The following is a 7,849-nucleotide window of genomic DNA, read 5'->3' on the forward strand; positions in this document are numbered from 1 at the left end:
TAAATAAATAGCTATCAACCTGATTATATAACTCTATATTTATGTATGTGTATGTGTGAATTTGACTGCATTTCATGAAATTATGAACACTGAAAAATATCATCAAAATTTTATCCACCAAGCAATACCATCTGGAAGTCATATAATATACGACAGCTTCATTTTTCTGGATGACAATGATCCCAAACACAGCACGAGTGCAGTAAAAACATACCTGGATGCAAAAACACACAACAGAGCACCATTAGTTATGGACTGGCCTCCCCAGGGCCCAGACCCCGCAATACTGAAGCAGTGTGAGATCATGTAGACAAAGAATCTTACTAAAGGCAGCCCACATCCAAAGAAGATCTTTAAATGTCTTTTGGGAAACTGAAGGATTATTCCTGATGACTTCTTAAGATAATTCCAGAACGCTCTCCAGGCTGTGTTGAAGAATAAAGGTGGTCATACCAAACTTTCAAGCTTTTTAAAATTCTCTGTTTTGTTTTTTTAACTGATCAAGCAGGGACTTCTTCTATTGATACAACTATAATGAATATAATAGATGGATACCATGTTAATACAATATTACAATATTCAACAGAAGTATAAAAATATAAAATAATAAACAGGCATGATTTATGAAAAATATATAACTGGCAAACTTAAAAACTCATCTGGAATAGTTTTTATATTTAATGATTGCCATGAGGAGGGTGAGACTCCAAACCAGACTCTTGAAAGGTAGCCCATAAGTATGGGGACCTTTTATAGACTCTTGCTGTTGGCCTTCTTCTCCTGCAGATGGACATCAGAAAAAAACGATCGCGATTACGACAAGAGCCACCGAGAAGGATGACAAGAAGATGAAGACTTTCAGTGTGCTTTTAAGCATCCCCAGGTACTCTTTCCTTTTCTGATGGCGAGGAGCTATCTCTATCATGCGGGATTTTATTGACTTGACGATTGCGATTTCCATGGCTGGATCCTGCATTACTAGCACAGACTCAAGCTGTTCACGACTGAATGTCTTCTGTAGGTCTTTTAAAACTGCTTTGGAGACTTTTTTAATGAGTTTCTTGTCCGGACAGAATTTTGACGAGATGCGGAGTCCATTCATCGTCTGGGCCGCCAGGCGTCCAACGGGAGCTTCCCACTCCTGCTTGGTATCGGTGTGGGGACCTATAGCTCCACAGTCTTTGAGCACCATGAAGGTCACATCGCAGACAAACGCCAGCTGCTGTTTGCTCTGGTCTGATGTGGTGGAGGCACATTTATCAGCCGCAGCTGATGATGATGCCACTTCCACAGCAGGTGCGTCTGTAACCGATTCATGAACTTCAGACTCTGCTCTGTTTTTTGGACCTACTTTTTCTTGTACCAAACCTTCGGGACGTGTTATGGTCTCTGACAGCTGCTGGTCCCCGCCTGCCCCGGCTGCAGCTTCACAGTTGGGCTTTGGCTCGTCAGCATCAAGTGCCTGCAGTGGCTCCATAACAGCAGAGTCCTTGTGCCTCTCCGTGATGATCAACTCTGTTGCATCTTCCAACGAGGTAACTCCCAACAATTTATTTTCCTGTGGGTGCTGGTCCTTGAGCTTTTTCAGGATGTTAAACTCCTCTGTTTTCCAACGCTGTGTCTCATATTATTATATTCTCTCTTAATGTTAATGTTAGGTTCTAAAACGTTTCTTTCAAGTTAGGCTGCTAAAAGTTTTTTTGTAAATTTGTATGAGGCTGTGAGACAACTAACCCTTCTGGTGAGACATCAAAACAGAAAGTGGAACTGAATCAGATCATATGACAACCAAAAGCTCTGATGTCAGAGAACTCTATCTTTGATTCCATGGCAACAATAATTGAAGAAACGTAAACGCGTTTCTTGTAGCCACTTCCAACTAAGTAGCCTACTTCAGCAGGGCCGTAACCAAGGCTTCAACACTGTGATCCCTAGTCCCCAACAACATTTAAAAACAAGGGGATACATTTTTTCCATTATACGCTGTAATACACTGATCTAATAAAAACAGATACTTATGACTATTCACACAATTGCTTTTGCTTGCGTTTTATAAAACAACAACATTTTTCTATCCGTTTGCATATTATCCTTGTCCCTGTGTGGATTTCATTTCTGCTTTCTACAAAGGAAGAAATAGCTAGAATAATAAAGAAGGAAGAAGAATAAAAAGGAACTAGAGTAAGAGAAAGTCCAGTGTCACTGTACCATCCTTTCGGCACCATAATGTACCATAAACCCTCAGAAGGACTGTAACAGTTGCATATGATTCTGCAATAGCTGCTTAAATCACAAATAGTTTTGCTTGCTTTTTGTTGCACAACATCTTTAGATTAATTTATGGCATTTGCATGTTCTCCTTCTGCCTATCAGTGCTGATTTTATTAACCAAGAATTTTTGCCACAAATGTTCTGATAATTTTCTGCACTGTAAACAAATAAAAAAAATTAAAAAGTCAATTTAAAAAAGTCTCAATACACAGTGTTGTACTGGATGCGCTGTAAAGATTTCACATATTTGTTATTTACAGGATGCTGCTGAGTCAGCTAAGTCAGCTGGAGGAGCTGGAGGAGGTGGCTGGGCTTCTCAGCTCAGACTGCTGCAAACACAACCCGAATCGTGATGAGTTGCAGAAAATGGATGGAGTTATTTACAGCTATCTTTCCATATGTTTTAATTTATACAATGAATTGTGAAAACAAAAACCCCATGGAGGGCAGCCATTGCCCTGACAGGGTTCATTTTGGATTCTGGAGCTGGAGAAACTAAAGGTTTCTTGTATGCTTGTTTACAGACCTGAAAGTTGCCGTTGCATAACACATTACTGATGACAGCTGTGTAATGTGATTTGTATACTAAGTGGGCATTGTTAAATAAAAGTTGTACTTGATGTTGTACAAAAACTTGCTCTAGCTCTTACAAAAGGATTTGCATGGAAAGAAGGCTTATGTTGGTTCTTATGGACCGCTATTTACAGCCTGATAACCATTTTGAAGTGTATGGTCACAAGTATAAAGTGAAAATAATGGTCTTAGTTCTCGAAATGCTGATATGAGGTTTTTGTAGAACAGCAATAATGTTTGCATTACATTTAACAAAAAAAGTAAAAGCAGTGTCTCTTATTTGTCAGGTATTGTATGAAATATTACTGCCACTATATGATCACACAATTGGTTTGAAGTAGAATTTATAAAGGAAGAGTTTGAAAACATTGTGATGGAAGAACCTATGTTACATTAGTCTTTCATTAACTAATCCTAAGCTGGAGTCCTGAATGTTGCAGTTGCATTAAACACTGTAGATGATGATGATGATGATTTTTGTACCAAAATAAAGAGGAAACCACATTATGAGTTCAGTATCCCTTTGCCATCCTTTCTGCACCGCAGACACAAGAGGACGCATCCATATGAACCCAGGGAATAACCAAAACAGTTGCATGTAATTATGATCACAAGTGGTTTTGCTTGGTGTTTTTTTTTTTTTTTTTTTTTGTGGCAAAGTAACATTTTTATAACAGTTTATAGAGTTTGCAAGTTCCCCTTGTTCCTACTAAACTAATATATTTTGGTATGTGTTCCCATTTATATTAGAGTTTAAGTACTATAATAATTTTATATATATATAGCACCTTTCAAAACAATGTTACTGTCAGGGACCAAGCAGTAAAGCATAAAGGACACAGGTGTTTTAATTCAAAAAGGGGGTTTTATTGACCCTAAAACATGAAGATATATTTAACAAAGCCAAAACTTAAACAGGCAGACCAATAAAAGAGGTCAACTCAATAGACTAAACTCAAGATAATAATTAACAAAACCTCAAACAAACATAAGATAAACTGACCTGCTGGTTTAGCTAAACCAAATGACACAGGGGGGAAACAAAATGGTTGCCATATAACCAACTAATACAAAACAATTAAACAAACATGAAACACCCCCCCAGGCAATGAAGCATGTGGTTCTATCCAATTAGGCTGTCAGTGATACTTCAGCTCTCCCAGCCCTTTGCCACACCTTTTGCAAGACAGGAGGAGAAGCCAAACCCCAGGTAAGTCAAACAAAGAAAGATTTATTAATATAACATAAAACAGAACTTTGACCTTGCAAGGTTAATATGTGTGCACGCCATATAAACACTGGAAGGTGTGATCGAAAAATAAATACATTTAATAAAGAAACAATATTGAACAATAAGTAGAATATATTAAAGTAGTCACTGTAAATTAAACTAAAGTGACTCAACGGGTGGTGAGGTGTGGAGCTTACCATGTGTGGCATGCCATCACAGTTACAAAGTACTTCACAGGATAACACGCAACAATAAAGAATTAAAATTAGAAAAATTGGTCAATAATCATAACTCAAACGATTATTAATATCAATTATAGACAATTTTTTGTTTTACAATACAGAAACCCCATCACCTGGACTGATGCCAACTTCGATAGAGATCTGCATTCCTCTCATGTATGACAAATTTTACACCTCTCACTATAGTTTCACACAGCTGCTATTGGTTTGCCGCTTCCTGCTCTTTCTACAAGCTTGTCTTCTGAATTTATTACACACCTGGAGCATCAAACAGCAGCATGCAGTAGATCTCTATCACAGTAGTGCTCTATCTAAGCACATTTCAATGCTCAGCTAGAGTAGAAAAGTGCTATATAAGACCCAGTCCATTTACCATTCACCACACAGGCACAGTAAACTAGACTGGACTTTAGATATTTATAAATAAAACCAATGTAACTCCTGCATTTCGGCTCACCAGTTCATTTTGCTTAAATTTTAAAATGTCAACCACCCCAAAAGGATACAAGACACCTCCACGATTGTAAAGTCCATTAGGTTGGTCAGTTTTTCCTCAGTAGGTTGTCTGTTGTGAACAGTGGTAAAGAATTATCATAATTACCTGATATTTTTTCCATCTTCATCTGCAATTAAGAGTAATAGACTGTATAGACTTATTACATTCTCTTACTGTAGGTGTCACAGTATAATACTGTTCAAATGAAAGAAACTGATTTAAGTGTAATACACAGTATGTCTCCTCCTTTTCTAAAGTGACTGTTTTTGTGTATATGGACCTTTTTTTGGAGTTTTTACACAATACTTGTGAAAGCTGGAAATGGAACCACAAATGGTTTCCAGACAACTTGTGACTCAATCAAAATCACCCTTTCTCATTTACATTAACCACTAATATGAATAATGAGTACTACAAGTACAAGTTTTCTGATGCTGATACAGTAGATTTTTTCTAATCCTTGCTTTTACATCTTTTACTGTATACCTGGATACTTTGAGGTAAAGTCATAATAGTTAATTAAACTGAAATAAGAAGTAAAATTAGGTGTGAAAAAGTATTTTATTGAACTGGAAAGTTTTCAAGTTTTCACAACATACTTGTGTAAGTTTGATTTGAGACCACAAGTGGTTTCCAAATAACTCATGACTCAATCACATGTCACACAAATCGTGACCAGACGGACAAGTGCCAAACTCAGGCACAGATCATCTGTGAAAAAAAGAGACTTTTAGTGCACAAAAAAAATAAAAAAACAAAAATGTGTGGCTACATTGTATCACTACTGGGATTAATACAATGAGTGAAATTACACATTAGGAGGTCCCAGTTGATCAAATAGCACCTTACAAACTACAAGACTATACAACCTGATTCATTAAATGTGACTAGTTTTATTAAATGGAGTAACTGTTGAATGCAGCCATTCAAACGTATGTTAATTATTGTAAAATGATACTATAATACATTTCCCAGAGCTGAGAAACGGAAAGCTGAGACTAAAATCATAGTGTTTACACCACTGAAATAAATGGTATGCTGACTGTGTGTGTGTGTGTGCGTGAGAGAGAGAGAGAGAGAGAGAGAGAGAGAACTCATTTACTGTTTATATACACTGGAGAGCTGTTGATGAATGACCCCTTAACACCCTAAGGGGAAATTTCTGTTGCATGAAGTACATACGGAATATAAAGCAAATATTAGGACAGCACAAGCACACAAAAACAACATAACTTCTGACAGAAACCAGACATAGTATAAAACACTATACCCACTGGCTGTACTTTTAAGGGGATCAAAGACAATTCTTAATTACAACTGCAACATGGGGACATAGTCTTGGATAATTCAATAATATTTTACATTCTATTATAGGAAAATCTTGACTTTTTTTAAGTAAATAATATTTCATTACAGCAACTGACAATTTGACAAATATGCATATTAATCTTTTTGCGTCTTGTTAAATGTTATTAGCTGTATAGCTAGGGATGTCAAACTTATTTTACATTGCAGGCCACAGTGTACAGAAATGTAACTACACTTATAATCAATTAAACATCTAATATTAGAAAAAGAAGCCCAATTTCAAAAGTATGTCTCAGTTTTTCTACATGATAATAAAATGCTGCTGTAATAAATTAAAAATATCTGTCGTGACTATAGAGCGTGACTCTATGGGCTTAAATTGCAAGAAGTAAATGTTTGAAATGACAGAAATCTACCATTTAATTACTTTGGTGTTGTGTGAATGCTAATGGGGAGGTCTTTGTCAACAGGAAATGTTGTAAAAGTTGTGAAAATACAGTTAAAAGTTGAAAATGGGGGAGGGGGGGGGATTGTTTTGCTTTGTTTTATTTATCTATATATTTTTTTTCCTGTAATAATATCTGAATGATCTACATGGGAGAGTATGTATAACTATATCTATGTGTTTCCCTAACACTGTTCATATACGATGTACATACATTACTATTATACACTCAAAATTTTTATTAATTTCCTCCTCTATTTTATTTGAACTCTCTCTTCCTGTTGGTTAAAATGTTGTTGGAAAAGCAATAAATAAATCTTTGAAAAAAAAAGTTGAAAATGTATATCCTTCACATTTTCCAAAGCCATCCAGTGGGCCAGATTGGAGTCTTCACTGGGCTGATTCAGCACCCCGGGGCTTATGTTTGACGCCCCTGCTGTGGAGGATGACTACATTCTGAAGTTACACGTTCAAACCACACCGTGTCAGTGTTGAACACGTGGACTGTTTATATTTGGCGCATGCAACCATTCATACATTCTTTGTTTTGTACAAATGTCAGTAAGTTTGCTGCACATGTCATAGTTTTACTACATACAATAAAACTTGCTTCTGCTAAACTGGCCCTGGCAGAGACGTCACTGTGTTGTAGAATACTGGTATAGCTATTATAGTATTTCTGTGCTTCTTTTATTTTTTTAAGAGAAAAGTCCACATATCCCCACAACCCCTCGTGAATGCATCATCAAGAAGTATGTTTCTAAAGACAAGTACATGTGCAACCTACTGTAAAAGTATGTAGTGATTACTGATATGAGGGCAAATGCTCACTGAGTTACCCTCTGTAAACATAAACAAATAAATTAATAAATAAATATTATGAAAAATTTGTCTTGAAGTATCCTTGGAAACATATATTTTCATCAACTGCATGAACACAGACTGTGAAAACTTAGAGGGAGTGTCTTGGCTTTACTTCAAGGTCTGACATTGTCCCCTGTGAACTCTCAGAATGACATTATTATTATTACTGGTCAAAACCAGTAAGTCCAAATGTGTAAGCTGTAGGAAATACCAGTTGAGGGCGCTACTCGACCACAGTAATAAACAAGACTTTTTTTTCCTTTTCTGTCTTTTTTTTTTCCTTTTCTTTTTTTGCCTAGGCATGAACCTGAAACAATACTGGCAACTGTTTGGGGGCAGGAACACAAATCTGGCAGCACTCAGAGCAAACAAAACAGGCTAATCATCTAACTTACACACACCTTAGCAAATCAATAGGT

General features: G+C 36.5%; 1 long non-coding RNA gene across 1 annotated transcript; it reads left to right on the forward strand.

Moving 5' to 3' along the window:
* The first annotated feature begins 81 nt into the window (after positions 1-81).
* LOC146505703 (uncharacterized) lies at positions 82-2,904 on the forward strand. The gene is made up of 2 exons (XR_014877566.1): positions 82-1,535; positions 2,532-2,904. It is a non-coding gene; the product is annotated as an uncharacterized LOC146505703 (long non-coding RNA).
* Positions 2,905-7,849: the final 4,945 nt, after the last annotated feature.

Source organism: Neolamprologus multifasciatus, chromosome 13 (assembly GCF_963576455.1).
Source record: "Neolamprologus multifasciatus chromosome 13, fNeoMul1.2, whole genome shotgun sequence".
In the NCBI taxonomy this organism is placed as follows: domain Eukaryota; kingdom Metazoa; phylum Chordata; class Actinopteri; order Cichliformes; family Cichlidae; genus Neolamprologus; species Neolamprologus multifasciatus.